This window comes from Lates calcarifer, linkage group LG8 (genome assembly GCF_001640805.2).
Source record: "Lates calcarifer isolate ASB-BC8 linkage group LG8, TLL_Latcal_v3, whole genome shotgun sequence".
NCBI classification, from domain to species: Eukaryota; Metazoa; Chordata; class Actinopteri; family Centropomidae; genus Lates; species Lates calcarifer.
Genome location: NC_066840.1, coordinates 13,809,961 through 13,837,119, shown reverse-complemented (window position 1 = coordinate 13,837,119; position 27,159 = coordinate 13,809,961). Strand labels below are relative to the sequence as shown.

General features: G+C 40.9%; 1 protein-coding gene across 2 annotated transcripts in view; it reads right to left on the bottom strand.

Moving 5' to 3' along the window:
* mid2 (midline 2) overlaps positions 1-26,336 on the bottom strand; it is a 138,656-nt gene extending 112,320 nt beyond the window's left edge. For both annotated transcript variants that reach the window (XM_018669254.2, XM_018669235.2), the window contains exon 1: positions 25,808-26,336. The gene's annotated coding sequence lies outside the window, so the exon portion shown is untranslated. The remainder of the gene's footprint in view (positions 1-25,807) is intronic.
* Between the last annotated feature and the right edge of the window lie 823 nt (positions 26,337-27,159).

The following is a 27,159-nucleotide window of genomic DNA, read 5'->3' as shown; positions in this document are numbered from 1 at the left end:
AGAGTTCAGCTAGAATTTATTTTGGTAAGCACGTCCTGGGAAACGCATACATTTTCAAGTCTTGGGGCGACCATTTTATGGGAAAGGGCGTCGCCTCTTCCACAATTAGCTCAGCGCACATATATCTACCCTCATTATCAGCTACACCACAACACACAGGAGCCTCTCACACATCCTTGCCCTGTTTCCTGGTATGACCTCACTTGCAACAGAAAACAAACGTTGTACGTCAGCCGTCAGCATTTTTCCCAGCATGAGGCAAGCAGTAACAAGCGCTATATTTTGTGCTGCAGCAAGCCTGTAACACAAGGTGCATTGTTTTCAAAAGACACGGCCTGCACTAAATGTCTGCAGATTACTGTTTCCATTCATTCTAAGAAGGCATGATGGAGATTTTGAATTGGAGACTTTATTAATTTCCTGCATTCCCTCTGTCTTTTACATTGTTTTCTGTGCTTTCATCTAACTCTAGCATTGGAGACTTGGGTGGAATCATCCTGTGCTGTTCAATTGGCTTGATAGGATTAAGGCTGACATTAGGTGGGTCCCAATCTAATGAAGTGTTTGTTTAAAGTTTTATTTGGAGAGAAAATGCTGAAATCCAAGAAGGAGAAAGCAGAGATACATACCTCTCCCTCCAGTCTCATCTAGTCTCTGCAAAAATAGCAACACAGCAACATGGTAATATGAGCAATGGTGACTGAATTTATGGGCCTATATTTACATGATGCAATGTTGTGACATCAAATTGTTGGATAACAATTCAAATTCCTTTAGAGAGTAAATTACAAGCCCCCACAGACTTCTTTTATTTGGAACTGAAGAGAGGTTTATGAGATATTTTCAAAAAGCTATTCACAAGCGTCTGAGCAGGCATATAAGAATAGTCGCGAAATGACATAAAGTAATACAGAAGTAGAAAATGTAAAAGAGAAAAAAAAAGGAAAAATGGAGCCGTCTTGGTCCAGCAGTAACATCGACCTGCTGTTATCATTGTCTGTGGCACCATATGTATGAGTGAGCTGTGGTCACACATGGCACTTCAGCTTGACATGTGTTCTAAATTGCATTACAAGTTTAGCATTGTGAAATTAATGAGAGAGACTCAGTGATTTAATGAACTTGGACTGTGGTGTGCACTCGTGGCTCATAACCAACCATCTCTTGTAATAGGGTTCCAGCTATGGCCGGGTCTCAGTCCCTGTGTAGACTGCTCAATAAAACCAAACCTCTCACCTTAATGACTGTCTACTTTTTTTTTTTTCCTCAGTCGGATGCACTTTTAATTATCAGCTCCAAGGCTCTCTGTAGCATCTGTACTCAGAGGACAGGGCTCGCCTTTTAACTAAGAACCTCCAACTTTACAGAGTTGGCTCAAAGTCAGGCTCAGAATCTGTTAGCTTTGCTGAATTCAGCCACACAGCAGCAGAACTGCAGTAACCCTTTCATGGTAGTGTCATCTTTAGCCTGGCTGCTGCACTAATAACCCACACTGCTGCAGAGCTGGTCTTCATTTTATAGGCAGGAAAGTGTCCTGGTGAAGCAAACAACTATGTCACATAAGTAATGACATCCTTGATCTAAGTATGTGGAGAATTATTCCCAGTTTTTAGCTTTTGACATACACATATTTAATACTGATGAGAAAATCCTCTGGCATAATTGTTATTCTGTCGTTGAGCAGTATGACCTTGAGGAGTTGGGTGGGAAAGGCGCCTTAATACTTAACTGGCTCTAAATATCCTAAATCATTTCAGCATCAGCCTCTCAAACACACTGTACCTACATCATAGATGCTGCTGCATGGGCATATGTATCATATGTCCTTTAACATTGCTTTCTACAGTCTGATGTGTCAGTCATGGGCCGAGGACTTCCTTGAAACAAACCAAAGCCTAATCGGGCTGCATAAACACAACGTTGTGTTTACCCTGCTGCAGAGTGTGCATATTTTCCCTGTATCTGTGGTTTACCCAAACAGTCACAGGCAGCAACAATGGCTTTCTACCAAGCAGCTGTTCCTCTCTCCCTGCTGAAACTCTCGCTGGGACATCATTATTGTGGAGCACATTTTCATTCATCAGCTTCTGAATGAAGCATCAGTTTGTAGAAGTGCTTCACAAACGAGACTCATTTCAACTGTCACACTACATTTTGCATCTTGTTTAAATACATTTGTAAATGATTATAAATTCAGATCGTAAATCTTTAAGAAAATCATAAAAAAACGTATATTCATGTTCTGTAAATGCTGCTCTGTGTGTTATTTTTACATTGTCTGTGGTGGGTTCCATTAGTAACATTTAAGTTGACAATCACAAAAAAGCAGGGGAGTGCGAATAGTAACAAGACAATTCCTGTGCCAATAGCTAGCACATAAGCTGCTAACAGTTACGCAAGGTTGGTTGCTGGTAATTGATTGTCTTGAGTATTTATTTCTGCGTAATTGTGTTATAGGATTATTATTACTCTCTCCAACTCTTGATTCAAACATTTCAGCATCTCATCCTCTGTGGTTTGATCTTTCAAGCTTGTAAAATGGAATTTTAAATGACATACAAAGTACATAGACATAGCAATCTGGTTGCTAAGTCACTTTTTGTCAGCAGCCAGCAATTTCAGTGAGTAAACATTTTCCTTACAAATTAAAAAAAAGTCACAAATTTTTCACTCTTAGTAACTATAATGTTTTAAACCACACAGTACTCATGATTCCAAGCCCAGCAATTCTCTTGTTCTGTTTCCAGTAGCCAGTGCAGTCATGTTGTGAGGTTGTGGAGAAAACGTGGTCTCCTCAAAAAATGGAATTTTATGTCTCTGCTGGATAGTGGAAAAATCAACCTCAGAGAATTAATCTTTAAGCTATTTTGCCAAGCTAAACGTTAATAATTGGGTCAGTGGCATTTGGAAACATAGCACAGGTTTCCAGGAGGTACTGAATAAGTATAGTTAAAATAGCGGAACAACAATTGTTTTTAAGATAATCTTGCTGGGTCAGCCGGTGTTTTATTTAGCAGGTAACCCAGCTGGATCGGCATCTTTGAGTCACTGGCTGTTCTTCCTCTACTGCTGTGTCTCGGAGCTGAGTAATAGCCTTGTTAGTCACTGGACTGCAGCAATACTTTTTAAATACTATGTTTTAAATGGCATCTTTTTCAGGAGACACACCACAGGCTTATCTTCAACTCCTGGATTCTCTTTTAAATAAAACACATGTTCTCCTATTTATGGTTTAATCATGCTAGTTCATTAGAGTTGGACAAGTTTTTGTTCTTCTGGTGCAGTTCAGATAGATGAGATGCTATTTACCACACAGCCAAGTTTCATTTAGCACAACATATTCAGGATTAACACTTCTAAGTCTTTTTTTTTTTACAATGTAATATTAATTCCATGTAATTTACATATGTGTTTGAAATGATTCATTGTTTTCCTCAGCAAGGAGGCAAACAGCTCTAGTGAACAGTATCTCATCACAGATGAAAGCATAGCCTGAATGCAACATGCTAACACTGGCTCAGTTCTGCTACATTATTAATAAGCTTCTTATTTGTAAAGAACATCTAATAGCATTCCTTTTTTGATGTGCAAACCAGACTTTGTGCAGCAAAATAAATATCCAGTTTCTCATCCTCTGAAAACTCTAATGTGAGTGTGCTATTTAAAAAATAGCACAGGACCAGATTTAAAAGAGGAGGAGAGGGAAAAAGGAAAAGAAAAAGAGCACTTGGATTCGTGAGCCATCACACCAGACACTGAGCATGAGAGTCATATTTGGGCCAAGATGACTTATGGGATGGACAGATGTCTAACATAAGTGAGGGAGATGAGGGCTAAGTATAAGAGGATGGAAATATGCTCAAATGGAACAGTGGAGAAAAAGTAGAGCGTAACAGACAGTAAGAGAAACCTATTTAAAAAGCATATACGAGCCCACATCAAACAAGGAGGAGAAGGTTGCTGAGTGGGAGTCTTGTTCCTCTCTCCCTCTATGTTCTTCCTGCAGTGCTTCCTGCAGCTCCCGTTTTGCTCTGTTCTTGCTCTACTGTCTTCCTCTGCGCCATCTAAATATTTTATATCTAGCCTGATGTTGTTTTAGGGATGTGTTCCACTCTTTGATCAGGCAGACTTGTCATTGATTTGTTGCTGGAGCAGAGTAAGGCATTGACTGTTTCATCACAGAGGAAGAGGCAATAAAGACAGGCTCGCTGAACAAGGACAAATCAATAAATAATGCATCATCAGCTTGTCTTCAGCTGTTTTATCAATCATTAAAAGGACCAATACAGTGTAGTCCCCACCATTACATAGTGTTACCACCAATGAAATGAATGCACGCTATTGTAAGTGGTGCTCCAGGTTCAAACCAGCTTGGAAGTTGTGTTGCTGTAAATAGCATCTTACTGCATATCTACTGTTAAGCAAAATATAAATATATATTGCTTTTACTGTTCAGCTCAGTATCCTGTATTGTACATCGTGAAGGCACGCTTTAGAAATGCTAAAAATCAAACAGCGAATGCAGCAGTAATTACAGAAGGACAGTTCTGAGTCAGGGAAGATGAGCTGTATTCTACAAAATCATATCGGCTCTTGCTGCATTACTGAGCCAAAACCCACTGACGCTCTGGCTTTGATGTTCAAACTGTGGTCCTGCACAGCCAGGAAAAAAAAGTGTTCTAAAAACGGGGGCCTAAAATCTGGGAGCGAGAGGAAATGTTGCTGCTGCCATAATCCTATGGGTAATCGTTTACATTTGATCACCACGCATGAATATGAATGCCGTTCTGTGTGTCCTTGAAATCCCCCACCCACCCACCCCACCTCCCCAACTTACAATCACTCGCCGGGGTAGAGAGACTGATGTGAACATTTCCTGCACTTCCTCCGGAGCATGACAGCCCATTCAAACGACTTACTCCGACCTCCAGCAAAATGACTAGCGTGAAACCGAGTCACAAGTGGCGCGCGTTTAAATGTACTCGGTGTGGTGTTGCGAAAACAACGCGTGGAGGGGAGACGACAAATAAAAAAAAGAGAGATGAATAAGAGCGGGTGCTACAGTGCCCAACAATGCCAAGTAGAAGATTACAGATGGCTGGCTTTGTGGAGGGGGTGCTTGAGCATGTTTTCAGGCTCATTTCAGTGTAATTTTCTCCCTTTATCCATGGGCACGCAGCCTGTGAAGGGTCAGAATGAGGCATGGAGCCTTGTGGAGAGAGGAAGGCCAAGCAGTGCGGACATGTAGGCAGAAAGGAGACGTGATGGGGTTCTGGAAAAGCTACTGCTAATCCCTGGCACAAAGAGAGAAAGAGAGAGAGAGAGAGAGAGAGAGAGAGAGAGACAGCTGATGTGTTTGCTGAAGCATGCATGCATGCACAGACAATGATGCACATCACAATGCTTTGGATAATTTAATCAAAATTATGAATGCAACCTGAACTCCTCTACTAGATTGAAAAGTATTGCACTTTTAGATTGGCTGCGACAGTTTCAGGATTCATTACGTAAATTCAGAACAAGCTTAAGTTTAATTTCGGCCATGGCACATATAAAGAGGATTCTGGTGTGCCAAAAAGCAAAGCGCATACTGAAATTAAATTTTGAAAAAAGGGGGAAAAAGGGGGTCCCAGTAAATGGACTGAGAAATTGGAAAGTGGTAGTGTAATGTTGCCTGTAATGTTGCCAAAATGGGCATAAATTGTAGGGACAAGCTATTTTTAACTAGTGTCCCATTTCTTTAAATGTGTTAACAGAAGTTCAGTTGAAATTGGCCCAGCACAGTTGGGATCCCAGCAGAGAAGTAAAAAGTTAGATAGAAATTTAAGGATACAATCCCCCATTTCAAACAGATTTAATGTTTTCACTGCAATTTTGAAGCTCAGTCTAGATTTCAGAACATGAACAAGTCTCTCAAGAGGCGAGACGCAACGTTTAAGCTCTTTTCTACAATGTCCTCAAGAGGTAAAGACTGAAGTTGTTCTATTAACAATAGATGGAGACCAACTTTTAGGGTAATGTGTTAGAGCTGAGGCTGATTCTGCAGGGATATAACTTGGATTTATGCTTCTGTGTCGAGGTGTAAAAGGTTCCTACTGAAGATGCCTGAAGCGTAAGAACTGATTTATAGTTCAGTGTAGGATTTTGCACAAGGAATACTAGATGTTATGAATTATCAGGCCTGATTACGCAACCAAAAGAAATTGAAATGGCATTATTGTGTTTACTTTTTGATTTTTGCTTTACGTTGCCTTCTGTATCAACAACCTTAGGAGAACACAAGAAAGAGTAACCAATCAAACTGCATGCATTCCTAGCACGGAATCTTTGTAGCAGAGGTCCTCCAAATGTGTCGTTTTTCAGTCATTTTTAAGGAGTTGCACGTCACCTTTGGTTTAGCCTGGGGTGCAGCTACAGAGAGCCAGAGTGTTAGACATTTCATACAGTTTCATATGATCAAAGATGATAGCTTTTGCAATGACCTCAGTCAAGGTTGAAATCTTGTTTCTGCAACTTTTGTTCCAATAATCTCAAAAGGATGGAATAGAAATGTGAGTACCTCTAAAAGCAACATTGCTTAACACATTTAGGATAACAGATACTCCTGATGAGACTAACTCCTGAGAAGTTAGTGTTCTTCAGACTTCAGACTACTTCAACACTTGAAGATGTAATGGTCTCAACAAAGGCATCAAGGTGGCCTGGGAGCATGTGAGAGTATCTACTGAATGTTAAGAGACTATAGTTTCAGCTGAAGTGTCAGCAGTGAGGCACAAAAATAAATCTCCCCTGAAGGACATGCAGCAATCAAAAGTGATGCTACAATGGCCTGCAATGACTTCACACATATGCTGCCTGTTCATAATGTGGGAATTAACACTATGATATGACTGAAACCAGAAACATGAGACTCACAAGTCACAACAGTACCTGGTTCCCATGAGTCAAACCAAGGACAAAAAGCCCCAAGCGAATTTGTCACAATGTAACCCACTACCCACCCAGTCGCATTTTTGATGTATAAGCTTCTAAAGAGCCGGGCATGAAACGGGCCCTTTGTGCAGAACAAAGTTTTACAGAGAACAGTGGCATAATATCTGCTGGGTATTCCCCTTGAGTCAGGGGATGTCACATATGCACACACACACACACACATAAAGATGGACAAAAAGACAGTCTCACACAAGGACCATTCAAGTGGATGCATGCACACAGAGATTTTCTACATTTCAAGATTAATGTACTCTCACTCACACACACATGCATACACACACTTTTTTTCTCCCCACCACCCTCTAGTGACAGAATATGCCCTTTGTTCATGTTCTTTGAGGGGAGCGTTGGGGAGCTGGGTTTCTGGGGCTCTGGGAACGGACATGAATAAATGGACTGTCCTTCATAGCAGCGAATGAGGAGGGCAGCCAAACACCCCAAGCAGGAGATCTTAACATCCATTATCAAAGGGCCTTTTGAAAAGGCTTCAGCTACGACTACGACACGTTTGAAGTGGTAGTTACGCGCATGCATGTCACAGCCCACATGTATTTACAAAATCATGTTGTGAATGTATGCACAGAGATGCATCATCCAGCACTTTACACACACACAGACATAGACACATTCCTCTATGTGTCAGATCCAGCAAAAAAATCTCTTCCATCCATCCAAATTACAGCAAACCACATGGACAGAACCAAAGGCCTAGGAGAAATATTGAAAAGGGGTATTTCAGAACAGGAAATTAATATTTGATTCAAATACTGCTGCTTTTTAGAGAGTGCTGTCTTGTATGCCTAGAAATGAATGTATCACTAGGACCATCTGCCCACTTAGAGTTAAATGCTTAAAGACTAAAGACTAAATTGTGTATAGGCTACGAAATGGATGAAAGAATATAAGAACATGTTCTTATTCATTTTCCCCCAGAAGACCTGCTTTTTCCACAGCAGTGGCTCGAAGTGCTCAAGGGCTGTTAATCTTAACATGCCAGTGTCGCAGGCCAACATGTCTAAAATGTTGAAGCCATTATTCTCCATTACTACCAATGTGTCCAGGCATTCACATCACGCAATGGTATGGCAGAGCTCTTCTGCAGGTACAATAGTCATGGCTTTTTTTTAAGTTACAGCCATCTTGGGAAGGATGTCTCTGAAATAGTGTCTCCAGGGTGCCATAAAACTATGATTAAGCTACTCTAATCAAGGGTACTGCACTAAATCCCACAGGAACTAAATGGCAGCACTTTGCAAAAAAGCAGCACTTGAATGCATCTTTTCAGTTAAGAGTAAATGAAAATTACAACCTGACAAAATCTGAAAATATACATTTTTCAAAAACATCTTCTAAATAAAAAAAATAATAGATTCTATTGCTATGAATAGAAAAAATAGAAAATAATGTTGTTAGGATTACCTGAGGTGGATCTTAATTGATTTTCCCATCTCCTAGAATGGTCTAATTACTATTTGTGACTATGAATAGATCTCAGAGACAGAATGATTGGATCACAGGGTCTAATCTTGGTTCTCTAGTGTCTTGGATTTTGGGAGAGATTTGTTCATGATCACAACTATTGATCGGAGTGCCCCAGACCATCCGAGGAACGGTGTGAATTCTAAAAGCTGACTCAGGTAAACATCGAGTTGTAAAGTTTGAAGGACTTTATATCACAGAAAGACTGCGTTGCATAACATCAGTCAACTGCACACTCCCCGTGGCTACATTTACTCATCTCGTTCTCTGGAGAGGGTGGAAAGGTTCAGCCACTGTTAGCGCCAAACATTCTCTGCTTTTTAACTTCACTTTTAAGTCTCAGGTAACCACTTTTCTGCCCGGATAGATTGAATTCTGTGTTTGCATTAATGAAGCCTCACATTAGGTGCTATTTTCATTCCTTGTTAGAAGCGCAGAATTGCCATGTCATAGTTTTTCTCCAAGGCCTTTTCCCAATACTCTCATCTTTGCAGTATCGCTGAGCTGGCCACTTTATACTCCAAGACACCTTGAAGAGTGCAGCTGCCTCAAGCAGTCTTCTAATAGCCATCTGTATGAGACTTCTTAAATCACTTAACCAACAGCTCTCTCAATTACTAATCTCAGTGTAACGTTCCTTGTTGTGGGTCATCACTGACTGAAATAAAATCAATTCGATTTACTTCCTTCTGGGGAGAGTGGATAAGCTGTCCTTGTGTTGTTGTGTCAGTTTTACCGGCCTTGTTGTGGAATTTCTGAGCATCATCAGTCTACACACACACACACATGCAGACACAGACACACTGCCAGACAACTCTCTTGACTATGAAGTGTTCTAATTAGTGTGGATAAACACTGGAGTTGATAACAGCGTGCTTGTTTAAAGCTAATAGAGCTTCCTCTGTGATTGATCTGTTAGTTTTGTTTTAGAAAAGGTCACTGAGAGGCAAAACTCAGCAGCTTTGGCAAGATGTGAAATGACATGACGATATCTATGCAGAGCAGCAAGTAAAACCGTACACAACATATATAATTTAGGCAACATTTCTGGATGAAATTTTGACATTCATTCCACCTGAAAAGCAAGTATTTCACCAGTTTAGTCCTCCAGACTATAGAACTATATAATGCCCCAACCACACCACAAAAACTGCTCAGAAATGCCTCAAGGAACAAGACAAAGAGCCCAAGGTGCTGACCTGGCCTTGAAACTTCTCAGATCCCAATCTGATCCAGCATCTCAGGGTGTCCAATGGTGTCTGGCACCGGGACACAGCAGCAGATCTTTTGGGTCCTACGGGTTGCGTGGTGGGGCCGCTATGGATCTGGCTTGTTCTGGTGCATCCCACAGATAGGATAAGGGGAGTTGGGAAGCCGGGCCATTGTATTGTAACAAAATTATCAATGTTATTCACTTCACCTATCAGTGGTTTTAATGTTGTGGCTGATTGGTGTATATAGCAATACATTCAATATCTGTCAAGACATTCTACTGAAAAAGCAAAATGTCAACCTCATGGTGGTGCTACAGAAAAGGTCACCAAAGTCAGTGGCCCTTATCCTCTCGGGACCATGAGTGTCTGAACAAACTTTCAAGGCAGTCCATCCAAAAGTTAATTTGACTGTGTGGACCAAAGTGGTGCACCGACTGAGCGGCCCAACCGACACTGCCTACAGCCACACTGCTGGCTAAAAATCACTCTGTTGTTAAATTCAAAACATTTTTAGTCTTGGAGTTGCTTCTTGCAATTCACAGGCGGTGGTGTGCTGTCAGACATAATAATGTCGCAGGAAAAATGTTTGAGATCCACATGTCAGCTGCTAAATTCACCAGCATTTTCCAAGTGTTTTGGAAGGCTTTCATTAACTAGGCTGTACAGATGGGGGCCAGCCATTTCCTGTTGGTTTGGCAGCGTGTAGCAAGTCTTGAAACATTCAGTTAAGAATTCAGACACAACATTTTCAACCACAGAAAAGGGTTGATCATTTATAATAAATTTCACAATTTTCTCTGTTATCAGTTTTGTTTTATTGCTGTCTGGGAAGAATTTCCCATGCTTCTTCAATGGCTCAAACAATTTTCTTCTGGATAAACATCACACTTCTGGAATAAACAAGTTTGTCATAGTCCTTTGCATGAAATGTCTGGAAGTCTTTTATAAAGTGATTGGTGTTGGAGCTTCCAATGGTCCTAAACTACAAAAACACTAAACATCAGTTCTGCCTTATTAATTATTTAATAGAAAATCCAGACTATACTACATTACCGACATATCTCATCAACTCCACTAAGCCATGTGTTCTCTGAGAATGAAAACATGCACTCCCTGCACAAATCACAAGAGGATAAGAAATAGGATAGCGATTGGGTCTTTAGCAAAAGGATACAATGCTTTCCCCCTCGTTGTGGCCTTGATCGATGTTTCCTTTAAAGTGTGCCTGCTCTGTCTTTGCAGTCTAAAGAAAACCTCTAATTGCTCGACCAGAATGGAAAAGTTACACTGTATGATATTTGACTGAAATGCGCTGCAGGCAGGTTATGGATGGTGGTTTTCACTATCAAATCCTGCTTACTATCAAAATTGCAGAGCAAATGCTTCATGTGATTTTTTAAATGTCATACTCCCGCACAATTGTATAATCAGATAGATTGTTCAGCGCATTCAACAATTGGGCCAGGCACCATTTTTGTTTTAACATATTGATGCTCAGACTGGTTACAGCTGCATCAAGGCAAGGCCTGGTAGACTGCATTGATTACCACTGAGGGGGACCATATGGGAGAGAGGAGACTGTGAGAGAAGAAAGAGAAAATAGAGGAGGAGAAGGGGCAACCGATGAAGAAAGCACCAGGGATGAAAGGGAGATTTATATGCAAAAGGAGAGGAGAGGAGAGGAGAGAGCATCCTCTCTGTGGACGGGAAGGCTAATCCCAAACATGGAGCAGATTAAGGGCATGATACAAAATACACGTTTATGAGGCAGAGCCCTTAGCTGAGGAACAATCTGATTAAAGGGATCGAGAGCACACACAAATACACACACACAAACACACACACACAGATTTGTGTCCCTGTAGTGTTATGAACACCTATTATGCACACACACACAAACACACACAACCTTGCCTTTGGTAATATCATACCCAGGTAAAACATGCATTTGTAAAATATCCATCTCTTTTTGGCACTGCCAAATCAGCAACACTATGATACAGCAAAACTGAAACAAGGTGTTAAACACACACAAACACAGACAGATGGGTATAGATTATAATGTAATTTCCCACTATAAAACATATGAAAATGCTTTATAATTGCCTTCTTTACATGAAACAACAAAATCATGCTTGTAATTGTGTGTGTATGAGAGAGGGACAGAGCAAAAAGAGAGAGAGAGAGAGAGAGAGAGAGAGAGAGAGAGAGAGAGAGTGTACAAAGATTTCCCAGGGATTATATATCCATAGTGCCATCTAGTGTTTCCTAGAAAAACACACACAAACACACATGAGATTCCAGCTGCGATTATGCCATAGACAGTAAACTGTTTCCAGAGTAAAGCCTTTTAATGCAAGTCATTACAGAAGCTAACATAATAGCCATTCAATCCATCAAGTAATTCTAACAGTAGCTATTCCATTTAAAAGTCTCCATAGGGTGTCCTTTTATATTTCCCTATTCCTACACAAGAACTCTACTAAGGCTTTACAAGAGCTGACAGCCAACTTATAAAATATGAAACAGAAGTGGACACATAATATGCTAAAACTCCACTAAAATGTGTATACATAAAATACATTTGAAACTACTGAAGTTCAAATCAAAGGAGCGGGGAAACAGTAGAATCTAGACTCTGTAGAGAGCAGCTGTAATGACTTAAAAGTGGGAGAGCCATAGGCAGTTCTCATAAGAGATTTAACTACATATTAACATAAATAATTAACAACAACATATTAATAAAATGATTCATAATGTAATAATTTATTAATCAAATCATAAACTGACTCTTTATATCAGTAACGATGTCTTCTTAAATGATTTGTATGTGGTAATTATAAGTACACTGATAATTACAATTACTTATGGGTAGTGTTTAAATATTTTAGAGCTGTCTGCTTTAGATGGAATCCTAGCAAAAGTAGATAAAATGACATTAAACATTAGTTGAAAATAAAACTGTCCCATTTTATTAACCAGTTGTAGGTTGGATGATGGCATTCAGTCTTTTGTCTTATGTTGTCTGTGTTGTCATTACAATGAATTAACTTGTCACATATGTACAGAAATAAATTTGAATGACTCACTGTTACACACTAATTAAAACATCATGAGACTCCGTGGAGGTTTCTAGCTACACTAGAGACCATGAAAAATTCATTTCCAATTACATTTTGACATGGTAGTGTCAGATATACCTAATGGTTTAAATGTTTTTCTCACCATGACAGGAATGTTCCTGTCATCCTACATTTTAGTGTCATGCATCAAAACACAACACCTCCTCTGATGCTCCGCTCACACACTCACAACAAACAAATGCAAATGCATGCATGCATACGTGCCCACACAGGTTTAAAAAAAAAAGAGGGTTTGTAACAAACTATAGTGCACACCAAACAGAAGCTTAGCATAAACATATCAACGATGGCAGTAAAGGAAAAGGCATAGTCCTGACAGAGCACAGAAACCGATTAAATGGGCCACGTTCTGTTCTATTCCGCTGCAGTACTGAATGGCAGTGCTATAGGAACTGTTGTTGCTGTTGCTGGTGAAATTCAATATACTCTGGCAAGCCACGTCCTGAGAAATCCATTATCAAACAGGCCTCTTCTTAAGAGCACAAAGGCCACAGCTTTGCATGTCGGTGTGTGTGTGTGTGTATACAGTGTAATTGCTGCTGAGGATATTGGACTGACAGGAGCACCCACTGAGTTCTCAACTGTCCCGACTCCCAAGCTCCCAAGCCCAGCCCCCCCCCTCCTCTTTCTATCAGTGTCATCCCTGCTCGTCTGCTACTCACTCCATCTGTTTCATCTCTCTGTTGTCCTCCAGGCTGGATCACTCTCCACTGTCTACTCTACTTCATCAGTCCCTTCAGGATTTAATTGACTTTAATGGCTGGATTGTTTCAGTGAAATTAAATGCTTAATGCACATATACTGTCTGTGGCCTGCTTGAGATTTAAGTTATCTCTGATCTTTCCTGGTAAATCTCTCACTAAATTTAGATCAATATTAATTGTAGTATTTATATATCAAAATATGTCATGGAAAAGTAATTGACAGGTGGCTATATAGTAGCCATCTATAGACAGTGGGTAAACCATAGCATGTTGACACAACCAGCTGTAACGTTAGTATCACATTACTTTGGAGTTCGGTGGATAGGACGCCTGGTGAATTAGTCGGTTTTTGTTGAATGTGATATCTGAATTCTCTCAGTTAGATTTTGTGTAACTACCTTTTCCCTCAATAACATCTTTCATTATATTTTTTGGAAGCAAAGCCATTCTTTATACTGGTGTCTATTCAATCATGAGCTGGATCATAAAATGGGACACAAATGTTTTGGTGGGTCTCAGAGAGAGAGAGAAAAAAACTACAATTTTATTCTCTAACTAAAAAAAAAAAAAACTCCCATCTGATTCTCTGGCTGAATTTTTGTTTTTGCTGCAAGCTCCAAGCCATTTTATGTTCTTTCCCTTTTCCCCTTGTGCAGTTTTCCTAGAGCATCTTGAAAGAGATTTCAAAAATGTCATTAATTATTAGCATCTCCCTTGTCAGTGGGGTTCAGCGTGAGAGACAGAGAATAGGCCTACATCTCGTGTGGGTTGACAGTTATTGGTAAACATAAAAACACTTCCCTAATTTAAGAATAAAAGTAACTCAACACACTAGGGGATACTTCAAACTGTCACTGCCAGAAACTGAGGCAAAAACATGCTTCAAAAAGAGGCCGGTGAGGAAATGTGTGAAAACGTCTTCTGAATATTACAACAAAACTTCATATGCCAAGAGAGCACATGAACAGCTGCAAGTTATCTGTTTTGATCCATCCAGTTTGATTCACCTTGATAAGTGTCGAAACTTCAAACTCTGTCAAGTCCTTTGTAACAAGAGACTCATTTCACCATTTTGTTCCCAAGAAAGACACACTGAATTTCAAAATAAAACCACACAAATACACATACTAAACTATCAAGGTCACTCTCTCTCTTTCTCACACACACACACACACACACAAGAAAACACACACAAAATAGGGCATGGGATTAATAGAGCAATTCTAGTTCGGGCTATGTATCTGACATTGGAATGGGCTACTCATCATCTGGTAGAACAGCTGCTAATTCTCTCCAGCTCTGTTTTTTTTATTTTCGGCAGCATTATCCCAATTGCTATCTAATGTTAGATACCTATAGCCATTAGATAGCTGCCTGGGAAATTAACACTCTGTGCTGATGTGAGAAGTTCTAGTTGACTGTTTTTCACTGATTAGTTTCAAAATCCAAAAATGTCTCCTGTGCCCAGAGATGTTAAATTGTTAGCTTAGTTTGTAAACAGGTGGAAACAGCTAACCTGGCTCTGATAACAAAATTCACAACACTAATTAAACAGGGTTTCTTTAATCTGTATGAAAACCATTCTAACAACAGTCACCGCTCGCAGCCAAGAAACAGTCGAGCATATAACTCACTGAGCAAGAGAGCAAACAAGCATGTTTCCCAAAACACTGAGCTATTCTTTTAAAGGAGATATTTGTAAGTCTTGCTTTCACTACATGGGCACCGTTAATTAACAGCATTAACAACTGTTTACTTACCAGTCCAGAAGAAATATTGCGTGTTCAGCATCAAACTTCATTCCTTTACTCGCCAACAGCAGCAACGCCAGTGTTTTGCCTCTACGGTTCTATTACTTATCTTCTTGTACCGAACTTAGCATGCTAACCTCCGGCCCAGCCGGCCAACCTCATCACTTTCCCGTAACGACTCACTGTAGCATCCAGACTGCCCAGAAGAAGCAGCATTGTCCAGACGGCATATTCTAAATTCTTGTATTGTAAATGCAAGAATGGCTGAAGCTCTTGGTGAGATCAGCCCATCAGCAGCACCTGCTCCCATCAAGAAACCACGTTCCTCTGCAGAGAAAACTTAAAAGTATCCCCCATTAATCACCTCAAAGCCACAGACAGAGAAGAAATTCTACCTTCTACCACTGTATGATTTACTGACATCGTGATACAGTATTTCTAATTGAATTTTCTGTTAACACTAGCTGTCATTTGTGGATATTAAAATTCTAAGCCCCTAGTTCAGCTTCAAGTAACATCACTTCACAAAATCTGACAAGGCTTTCTGATACATCTAATTTCTTGTGAAATGTTCTGTGTGAATTTTAAGTGACTGATTGATTAGAAGTCAGGTCAGAACATTGTTCTGAGGCAGTCATCTTGCATGCTCTAAACCTGTATGTTTTTTCACTGCTCTGTTCTTGGGATGCAACAGCAACCGCAGCTGAAGTGTAAGAAATACTGGATTAAAAAAAGTGTTTAAAATGGTCCCACAGAGCAAGAGTAAGCAAACTGCACACATACATTACCACAGTATGAGCAGTGGGAAAAGACTGGCAGCATGTCTTTGAAGACAAAGATTCTCAAGTGAAGCCTCATCATTCTGTGAGAAATGTACCACCATCAGTCAGTGAGGGGGCAGAGAGATCATACTGCCTCTGGACCACAGTTTACATGCAGAGCAGTAAGGATCTAATTACAAGGCAGAGCAGGGGCTTGATACTGTATGCCAGGCTCCATTTGGAGGCACAGAGAAGATCCCTTGGGAAAGACAAGAGAAACTCAGGCTCGATACACTGTCCACTCCTCTTTCAATGGCTGTCATTCTAAACAGATTCCCTGTCCAGAGCTCTCTACTAACAGTGTCAGGAGAACCAGTCTTGCTGATGCTCCTCTACTTAAATTCAATGTGGAACTTAAATATTGTTTGGCATTTTGGGGTAATTATTTATGGTGTTGCACAGGATATAATACTATGCAAAATTCATTTTCATTTCCTCACAAATGAAACAGGAAATTGAAGAAAAGAGCCAGGAAGAATTATGTTACAAGTGAAAAATACCAAATAGTGCAACAAGGACTTCTTTTTTAATTTGTTTTACACATTAGTGAGAAAAGAGTTGCATCTCATAAGGGAAAATATATTTTCATGCTCTATAGTTGTCCTTTTTGTCAATTCTACAAATGCATAGTAGTAACAGGTTCTTTTGTTTCTGTGCTGAAATATTAGGTCATTAGTCGATTGCTGAAACAAATACTTGATTACTAATTGAAGCAATAATAATTTATGAAGCAAAACAAACACACATATGCTGCTTCCAGCTACTCTGTGCTTTGACATCATTGTAAATATGATGGATTAATGAATATCTGAAAAAGCAAAATGAATATTTTAGGGTTATGGACAGTTGGTTAGACAACACAAGCAATTTGAAGATACCATCTTAACTTCTGAGCCTTATGATCGGCATTTTTCTTCAATTAATCTGTCAATAGTTGTAGCTCTATCCCTAACACATAATTTTTGGTGCACATTACAAAGAATGAGGACAGAGTCACTAAAAACTCTCTATGACGAGTAAGTGAATGAATGCTCATGATGTGTTTCATCACAAATGTCTTTGTCCACAGAGTAAAAAACGTCTTAGATCCAGTCAGAAAAATTCAGTTCAGACTGCTTTAAGCAAAAGAACCTTTTTCATCCTATTGCCTGCAGGAGATGAGATGAACGAGAATGCTGAAAACCTATTGGGATATCAAAGAATATCACAAAGAAAATAGCCTTCATCTCAAAAGTGAATGTGCAAAAGGGTGAGATCACACAGGCAGCGGTGCTGTGATAAAAATTTTAACATAAAGGCTTCGCTTCATTATCTCGACCCATTCAAACACAATCATCACGGCCATAGTTTTATATCTCAGCACATATGAAAGACAGACAACACCCAGCTGCATTCAGAGCACTGTATGGCATTTTTCTGATAACTAAACACACAAACAGTGAAAACGTTGTTTTTATCTTAGATCACATCCTCGACACAGCTGCAGAATGCAGGGGGGGGCTTGGTGGTGATGGGGCGGTTGAGATGGGGTGGGGATGGGTGGTGGGCTGCCGGCATTTTCCCAGGATTCTTAGGCTGCACAAGTTGTGCGAGTTTGCTTTTGTTGGGGTTTTCTGAGGATAGGTTTCCTCTCTCATTGGCTGAGGAATTTAACCGTGGGATCTACCAAAAAAAAAAAAAAAAAAAAAAAAGACCATGATGCAACAGTAAGAGTCTTTATTTTCTGTGTGAAAAAGCCCAGCGGTGGCGGAGGAGGAGGATGAAGACAGCCGGAACGCTGGAGCCTGTCCAGCCTCTCAGAGCAGGGGGGCTGATTCGAGATCACTTGTTAAAGCTCGCTCGTATGATCAGAGCTGACCTGAACAGTCTCACTGATTCCACCAGAGGCCTCTAATCATAAAGTACCGTCATCTTTGATTTACAACATTCAATCGGAGTTTTAAAGCACGGATCAAAGTTTGTGAAAGAAACAACTTTTATTCCATTACACTTTTCAGCTGCCTTACTGTAACTTTTTGATCGAGAGGTCAACTCCTTAATTCCAGGGTCAGGGAATTCCTAAAATACAAGTGATAATCTGACTAGCGCAGACCTCCAGTCCTATTGAGTTTTATGGAGTTACTGTATCTGACTTGATCATATGATCCCACAGCTTAGCATTAAAGCTGTCAGTGCTCTCAGGTTCAGCCTGGCAATCACTGTGTCACATCTTTTTAGGGAGGAAGACTCTCTCACCCTGTATTTTAAAGTGAAAGCTCTATTTTTGCCGTGCCAAATCACTCCCCATACAAAGTCTACATGAGGTAATATTCCACAAAATGACTGTCTGTCTGTACTTGGTCTTGCAAATCATTCATGTAAGAATATAATTCACTGATTTATGATGTTGATGACCCGAGTTCACTAACCAAGTGTCTTTATGTCTCGAAATGTGGAAAATTACAAAGTGGTGGACATGAAATGTGAAATTAGACTCCCTCCAAATACATTTATGCAGCTATAATTATGCAAGTTTAATCATTTGATTATGTGGAAAGCAGACCAGAGCTCAGATAGCAGATTGCAATTATGTAGCACATATCAACCCGGTTTATCACTATACTTATGGCTCAGTATTCTGTGAAACCATACAACACAGGCCATTATTCACTAATGTAAATTTATAAGACATGTTGATTAGAGCCACCTCCACCCCCAGAGATTCACCTGAGTGTCAGTTAAAGGAGGCTGATTGGCTGGTTTGCTGTTGCGGCAGCTGAACCAGCTGACTATGAGGTTAAGCAATTAGCGGGGGTCACCGAAAAAAGCGTACGTGACCTTCTAATTTAGCGCCATATGCTTGTGACAAATAGTTTCTCCTCCCTATAAACCTAATAATTAACATTCCTGTCAACACAGCAGAAGGTACACGTAACAGATAATCTGGCTGGAAACTGGCAGCAGTGCGTGGAGGACGGATAGGGCCTGCTACGGAGATGATTAGAAACTACAAAGGAAAGATTTAGATCATGTTTGTAGGCGGGGTGTGTGTCTGTGAGTGAGAGTGTGTCGAATGAATCTGAACGAGAAAGAGAGGTAACACAATAAGCGGGAAAGGCAGAGGGGAGGAGGAGGTGGAGAGAGTGGGGAGGGGGGGAGGGGAGGGGGCAGGAAAGGGAACTGGGTATGCTCGTACATGAATGTATTTGGAAATCCTTACATTGCAGTTTGGCAGCAGAGGTCAACAAGACAGTGAGAGGTTAGGAGTAATTTATCATGGTGAATTAAGTAAAGAAGATGTCACTGTTGCACTGCCTCCTCCCCTGCTGTGATTATACACAGAACAAGTGGTGACAGAGGACAACCAGAGGTCACTGTCATCTTCGATTCAGCCTCCACTCCAAACTACTATAGTCTCTAAACCCTCTACTGAAAGCCTCTAATACATCATGCGATCATTGGGTGCTTATATATCATTGCAAAGCATAGCAGAGGAAAGGAGAGAACTACTCAGATCAAGGATAGTTTTAAATAACATACAATGATCAGCAGGATGATATAACAACCAGAACAAGCCTTTCATATATCTGCAGATATATCACACCAGACATAGCTGATGATTTCACAAACGCATTTAACTTGTAGTGAAGACAGGTATAAGAAAAGACAGTGAAAAATTGGATTAAGCTTAATCCAACCTGGCTATACTGGAGGTTTGTTCCAAATCTGTGAGCTGCCTGAAGAAAATCACTTGGGCAGAATAATGTCTAGACTCTCTATAGAACATCAATCTAAAGGTATGAAAGGACATTTGCCCATAAAAATCCTGGTGTTTCTGAGGAAGGGGAAAATTGCATTATTATAGGAACAAATAAAGCAGTCATCAGGTACAGAGGCAGTTGATGCTGAAACCTTTTCAGTTCTTAACATACAGCTAAAGGCCACAGAGCATTTAGCGACAAGAATGGCTGGCAGCTGTTTTCCTCCCCTGGGTAAACACAATTTGGATAGTTTAGGATTATTTCAAGCAGGTCCCCGCTGAGAATCACAACATTAGTCAACATCTCTGCCCCTTGTGTCAAATCACTCAGTTATGCACAGCTTCATCATCCCCGTTCGAAATGCAGGGCATGTCACCTCGGTCATGCAATCTGCCTCCAATAAAATTACCCCAGGGGAGCTGGGCGAGAACATCATGGGGCTTGACTTTGTGTCACTCAGACGGTTCAGTGATTGCAAAGACAATAAAAATAGAGACAACAAGAACCCTATCATACTAACATTTCACATACAAGAGTTTTCTATATTTTGCTACACATCTCAATAAGCTACTCCAATAATGTCAATCTTATGTTTAGACATGACTAATATATGGAACATGTGGTAATTCTTTGAACAACATATGAAAAGCTGCAATAACAGACCAAGTATATAATCTAAAATATTCCACTGGACTTTGAGATAGTAGTTTATTAGATCTGCAAATATACACTGGTGTTCTTGTTCCATAAAGGCAGGATAACACAGAAAAGATATATTTTAAAAGCCCAATTAGTAACTTTTTTGGAACATGTATTCATATCTATACTGTGATATATAGATGAAAGACTAGCATTCTGTTTCTCAAAAAGACCATAAATGACAATACAGACTGTTTTACTGCCATATTTCCAAAAATTAATAGTAAACTATGTAACTATGGAAACTATGGAATAACTTTCTTTGTTGATTTAAAGACTGCCAGTCTATTTGGAACTGGCAGCATGTTCCGGAGCTGCTACAATTACTTGATTATTCAACAGAAAATTAATCAGCATCTGTTTGTTAAAACTGATTCATTATTCAGTCATATCTCAAGTAAAAATGAAGAACATATCAACATCTCAGATCTTGAGATGTGGTCAGAATTACTGTTTTTTTCTTGTCTGAATACTGGAGTCAACTGAAAACCTTGGGATTTGGACTGTTGCTTAGACAGCAGAAGAGATCTGATGGTGTCACTTTGGCCTTTAGGAAATTGTGATTGTGATTAATTGAGAAAATAATCAGCAGATTAATCACATGAAAATAATGGTTAGTTGCAGCCCTGCTCTGTTTCAGCCTTGTGTTTTGTGTATGTTGGGGTTGAAGATTGTTCCTTAAGATATGAAACTGGTAAAATCTTATGATAGCTCACTTTACATTTAATGTATTTTTCTGTAGAGACAACAACATACTGGCTGCTACAGTACACACCAACTGCAGTTAGAATCAGTGACCCATAAACATTTGATAGCCAACCAAGTGTTTGTGCTGTCTCTCTTAGGAGGAGGGGACAGGATGTCTGAATGTGTGTGTGTGTGTGTGTGTGTGTGTGTTTGGGGGTAAATGCATGCACATGTGCATGAAGGGCATGGAGGAGGCAGCAGTCTCCCGAAGGAGGAATTTATTTGAAAAGAGCCTCCCATGACCTGGCTTGATCTCATCCCCTCATTCTTTGGTGGGGGTTGCATGTGTGCATGTGTCTGTGTCTGTGTGTGTGTGTGTGTGTGTGTGTGTGTGTGCGCGCGGGCACGCTCAGTGCTGGGGGATTTGCAGATCTTTCTAACGGCTGTCCCCCCCCCGTCCCCGAGGACAGGACTGCACTCCCACCACCAATGGCTCAAAGCGCTAATCTGACTGACAGCTTGGTGCATCTCGCAGCCAAGAAACAGCCCACCAGCAAGGTCCAAATACCTGACTGTTGCTGAAGAATCTTATCTTGCCATGAGATGACACAGGAGAAGCTGGTCGCCAAGCACTGCGCCCAAGCAAACGCTGAACCACCTGTCTCACTCTCTTCCTCTTTATCTGTCTACTCGTTGTTTTGTCAGTGCAACACTTTGAGACCTACGCTTCTTTGGATTCAGCTGGATGTGACACTTTGACAGACTGTCACAGCAACAAACTAAAAGGCAGTGGGATGACACTGACATAGTGCCATTCTGTAGGCGTTTTGAAAAAAAGAAAACACCTTTAAACATTCACCCTTCATGCTTCATTTTTGTAGACACACTTAAATGCCTATCTTTTTTCTTCTTTTTTTGCATTACTTGCATGTTTCAAGGAAAATCTATTCCAGCTTGATCTGACTGGTTGTGCTCCTGTTACTGTGTATACCACTAATAAGGCAAAACTACAAGAAAGTCCTGCCACGTCAGTAAAAACACCCCCACAAGCCATCTGCCATCGTTTCTTCCTCCTTCAGGGGCAAACTGTGAGCCTATTTAGCTAAGATGCCCACTCATCAATCAGTGGGGCTATTCCACAAGCCATCCAACTCAGCTTGAACTAGAGGACCCTCATAATTGAATATTAAACCCCCGATGAGTGGCAAGACGAACCGCTGCGACACTGACTGGAGGCTGTTATGTGCTGCCGCTCATTGCAGAAGTCTGCCGCATCCTGCCTGTACCCTCCGGTTAATTTGTCACACTGTCATAATTTCAATCCTTTGAAACGATAAGACACCTATCTGCAGACACACACTCACACTGGGGTCCATAGATGCAAGCAGGCATGAATGTACTTGGCACCAAAACACACAGCCAGATTTAAATAAATGGTGGCTGTAGAAATTGCCTTTTGTTCAGTTAAGTCAAGGAATGAATTTGGCTTTTGGTGTTTTTATTTTGCTCCCTGTTTAATGCAGCACGCTGAAGTAAAACAGGGAGGGAGGAACGTGTGGACAGCAACAGCTAGCTCAGGCTAAAGATTAAGGACCAAGGCATTGTGCTGCAATATCAACATAATTGTATTTCTCACAGGATCTAAAAGTAAAATGATGAGGGGATTCGTAAGGAGTTCAGACAGGAGGAAATGGTATTTTTCTGTGTCTTGCTTACATAATCTGATGTATGAAATGGATGTAGAAGTGGAACATGATGTGGAAACGTACTCGTGAAAAGTTCAAAGGATGCTTTATGTTCTGTTGCAAATTTGGATTCTTCAAAAGTAAAAAGAACACTCTCAGCAACAAAGATGTGACCACAGTGTTTCTGCAGAAGCAAAGTGGGTTTTCACATCTGTGGGTACTGATATGGCAGAACGGTGACAACCAATTTTTTGGTGAGAACAACTGTCTTTTGTCCATTTTCCCTAATGATTGGAAACGCAATCTTTACTCCGCTTTTCAAAGTTACCACAACCTGCTGATGCGGCGCGTACGCACTGCCAACATATTCTGTTAAATCAATTATAAAAAATATGTAAACAAAAGCAATCAGAGTACTGCATCCACGTCTCACAACAAAGCTGTTTTTCTGTTTCCACAGGAGGCTGGAGTTCTATCCTTCAGAAAACCTCAACCAAAACAAAATGCCAGCCCCCCTGCTGTTCTGAGAGGCTCCCTGTGAAAGCCCGGCCAAGAGGCTGACTCTTTGGAGAAATGCCTCATTCAGACTCAAACCACCATCAGCTGTTGACAGACAGCCCAGAATTAAAAAAAAAAAAAAACATCCTCGAGATGTGTGTCCTTTTCTGGCTAACTGATCTGTGAGGATAAAGCAGTCTTAAAATGTGAGGAGAGCCTCCCTGAGCAAACAAAGAACACCACCGGTAGATTTTAAGGATTAACTGTTGTGACAGGCAGCCACAACAAAACTGGAATTAAGATGTTTCCTGTTTTTATCTGAGAGGAAATGATCTCTGCAACATTTAGACTCTCTCCTACTCATCAATGTTTAATAGAGTAAATCTAAATGGGAGGGTAACAGATACTGTAATATTATGACCGAGCTAACAAATTTAAACCAAGAGTGCACTAATTATGTATGGGTGTTAAGTTTCACTATATGTGGGTCAGCTAACTTTTTAATATTGTATGGTGTCTTTGCTATGGCAAGCACGATCAGCAAAATACAAATGCATTTAACACACAAGCCACTCGTGAAGTCCTCAGTTCTTTTCTGAAACCATTTAATTGGCCAGTTTTTGGTTAGCAGGAGCAGGTAGCTTCACAGTCCGCTAGCAGAGACGGACTGACTTCAAGCAGAGAGAGAGTCGACCAGGTACGCCATTGTACAGTAGGGTGTTTACATCTATTCTTGGAAATCATTGCAGCTGCAGCATCAGCACAGAACGCCAACCCTTCTGTCACAGCTATAATCATCCCAGCATGTAGAAGCTGAAGCCCTGCCTTTCCCCAAGAAAAAGGCACTGCTCTTGTCATCATTATAATGTCTTAATAATTATCATCTAAGGGTACAATTGTGGGGAGAGAGAGAGAGAGAGAGGGGGAGGGAGAGGGGGAAATAGAGAGGCAAGCATGGATAGACTGAGAGAGAGAGCAGGCAGCACCCTGTAGATGCATGATGAATGAGGGTGTCAGCTGTATTCACCCGACTAGCGGCGCTGTCTCCAAGAGGGTCGGGCCCCATGCGCTGAGACCTGTCTCATTAACCACAGTGATCATGCATTAACAAGAGAGCGAGTGAGAGCAGGAAAATAAATCATCTGCTATAAGATGGTACACCACCAGTTTTTTATCTATATAATAAGTATAATATGCATCTCAGTGCATTAGACATGCTGTAACTGCTACTCAGCATGATGGCTCTGACATCAGATCATACTGCACCATGTACTGTGATATGTGTTTGATTACAGGGCTACATCGGGATTAGAAAGAAATCACTTGCGCTGTCACTGGAAGTTCATTTCATCAAATAATTTGTTACTTAATAGTGTCAAAATAAACATTTAGAGGAAGGGACAGGCAGGGGCCAACACTTCCCAACACTGGACCCAAATTCCTTGCTCCCCATTGGTTTGGTATACTGCATTATTGATGTGGAGCTGACATTTTACACTCTTCTTTTCTGGAGCCAAAGCCACGGTGCCTCCACTGTCACCTGCAGCACTGTTTCCACAATAACTATACTGACATACTGTCACAGCCAGAGAATAATGTCACAATCCTATGGGGACTGTATAGGATTCCTATTGTATTTGTTAGTGAGTCTGCTTCACTCTATTACATCTATGACAGCACTACTATAGCATTCATATTATGTTTCTCTGATATATTATATACATAGAGTGTAACATCAATGGTTACAAAAATACATGATATCTCAGCACCTACATTACCTACTGTATGACGGGGCGTGGCTGGGAGTCACCCCAGGTCAGTCCATAGGGTCACACAGTACTACTACACTTTACTATGACAGAGGAGATGGATGCAACAAACATGAAATTAAATACTTCAACAAACGTCAGAATCATCCACTTAAATTACCATAACACAACGTGATTCTGCACATCAGTCTTACAGTGATTCTAAGTCAGTCAGTTATGTAGAGTAGTGTAGTTTTAGCACTCTCCAACAGTTACTACCGTGTTTCAGGGCCGTTTTAAATAAAGATAAATGCATAAATATCAAGTCGGTGATGTGATGTTGACGCACCACACAACTGAGGACACTTCTGCTCTCTAGCCGCGTTCTTCAAACCTCCATATCACACGCACACACTCTGTTTTCTTCTTTGTTTCTGTGCACGCGGGGGACAGCTTTACAAAGACTCTCTCGAGCTGCTGATATGGATCATTACACTAGTTCAAAATCTCGTGCACTACACTGGACAGCGGTTTACTCTGCACATTGCACAAACTAACAGTGTGATTATTTAGCCAGCGTGTATCCCCGTGAGCACGTTACTCTGTGTACTGCCTCTGAAACCACAGGAAAGAAGCGCAGCCTACCTCGGTCCGCCGGTGACAGCTCCGTGTGTCGACTTGTAGGCAGTGGATGGCAACAACGTGACGCTCGCAGTAAAGATCACACTTGGTAAGCGCAGAAGTTTTTGACGAGTCAGTGACTGGTGAGAGGGGGGATCACACACGCCGTGTCAGCGCCTGACGGATCTGCGTATCAGACACACACCGATGTAGAGTGTGTGACAACGCCCCAAAACAAAACTGATCTGGTTGATCCGCCGCCGGATCATTAACGCCTGTTAAAGATGTTGCTGTCCAACTCGAGCTGTGCGCAACGGTCGCGCGCTTCCTCTCCCCCTCCAAAAAAAAAAAAAAAAACTAAAAGCTCCCCGAGGGCACGTGACCAAACCAACCCACGGAGGGTGGGGGGACGGGAATAGCTCTTCAGTCCCTCACGGCAGCAGCTGTGATCGGTTACACCTCTTCTCCGCTGCCCGCGTGCAACAAACCCCGAGCTGTGCGCACCCATACTCTTCCTCCACCCGACCTCCCATCCCCTGTGGCCTCAGGGTGTCGCTATCATTTGTCTTTACCTAATAATGCATCATGTGAAACATCTTTATATGAAAACACCTGTCTCAGTCTGAATCTGTAACAGATCAAGAAAGACATCATGGAGTGTTAAAACTTCAATCACACTGACCCTGATTCAGTGATTATTAAAGAACATCTGAAACACTTGTTTTTGTATGAAAGACATGTTTAAGTAGGAGGCACTGGTTTTCATTCATTCACACACTCCTGATGGAAGAAAGAGCTTAGACAGTTGGTAGCCATGATTTCCTGTATTTTGGGCTCACCATCTTCCAACATGACTTTAGCTGTGGCTCCATATCTGACCACTCGCCAGTTATTCTGCTTGTCTGCCATTTCTGCAGTGAAGGCGTGGAGAGATGTTACTCCCTCCTTTGCACATATTTTCCCCTGTGACAGCAAAACATGAACCTCCTCTGTAGGTTAAAGTGGGCTTACTAGACATATCTGGGGCTGACTAACTCTAATAGACACACTACACTGTACACCAGCTGACAGACAGAGAAACTTGCTAGCCAAGCAGCATCAGTGCTACAAATAACCCACAATGCAACACTCTCTTAATGTAACCAGCTCACTCAGCAAAACAAGAGATCTTCAGCACTTCAAGACCATTCTGATCAATTATTCTCTCAGTCTATGTTACCTTATTTTTCTAGTTGTAACTATTGTAGTGTTGCTGTAAAAGAGCAGCTAACAGCTAGCAGCTAACCTACCCTGCATACATATAGAACTAATACTGCATACTGTTATAGTTAGATTAACTCTCAATGTCCACACTCTGATCTCACATCCTGGATCGT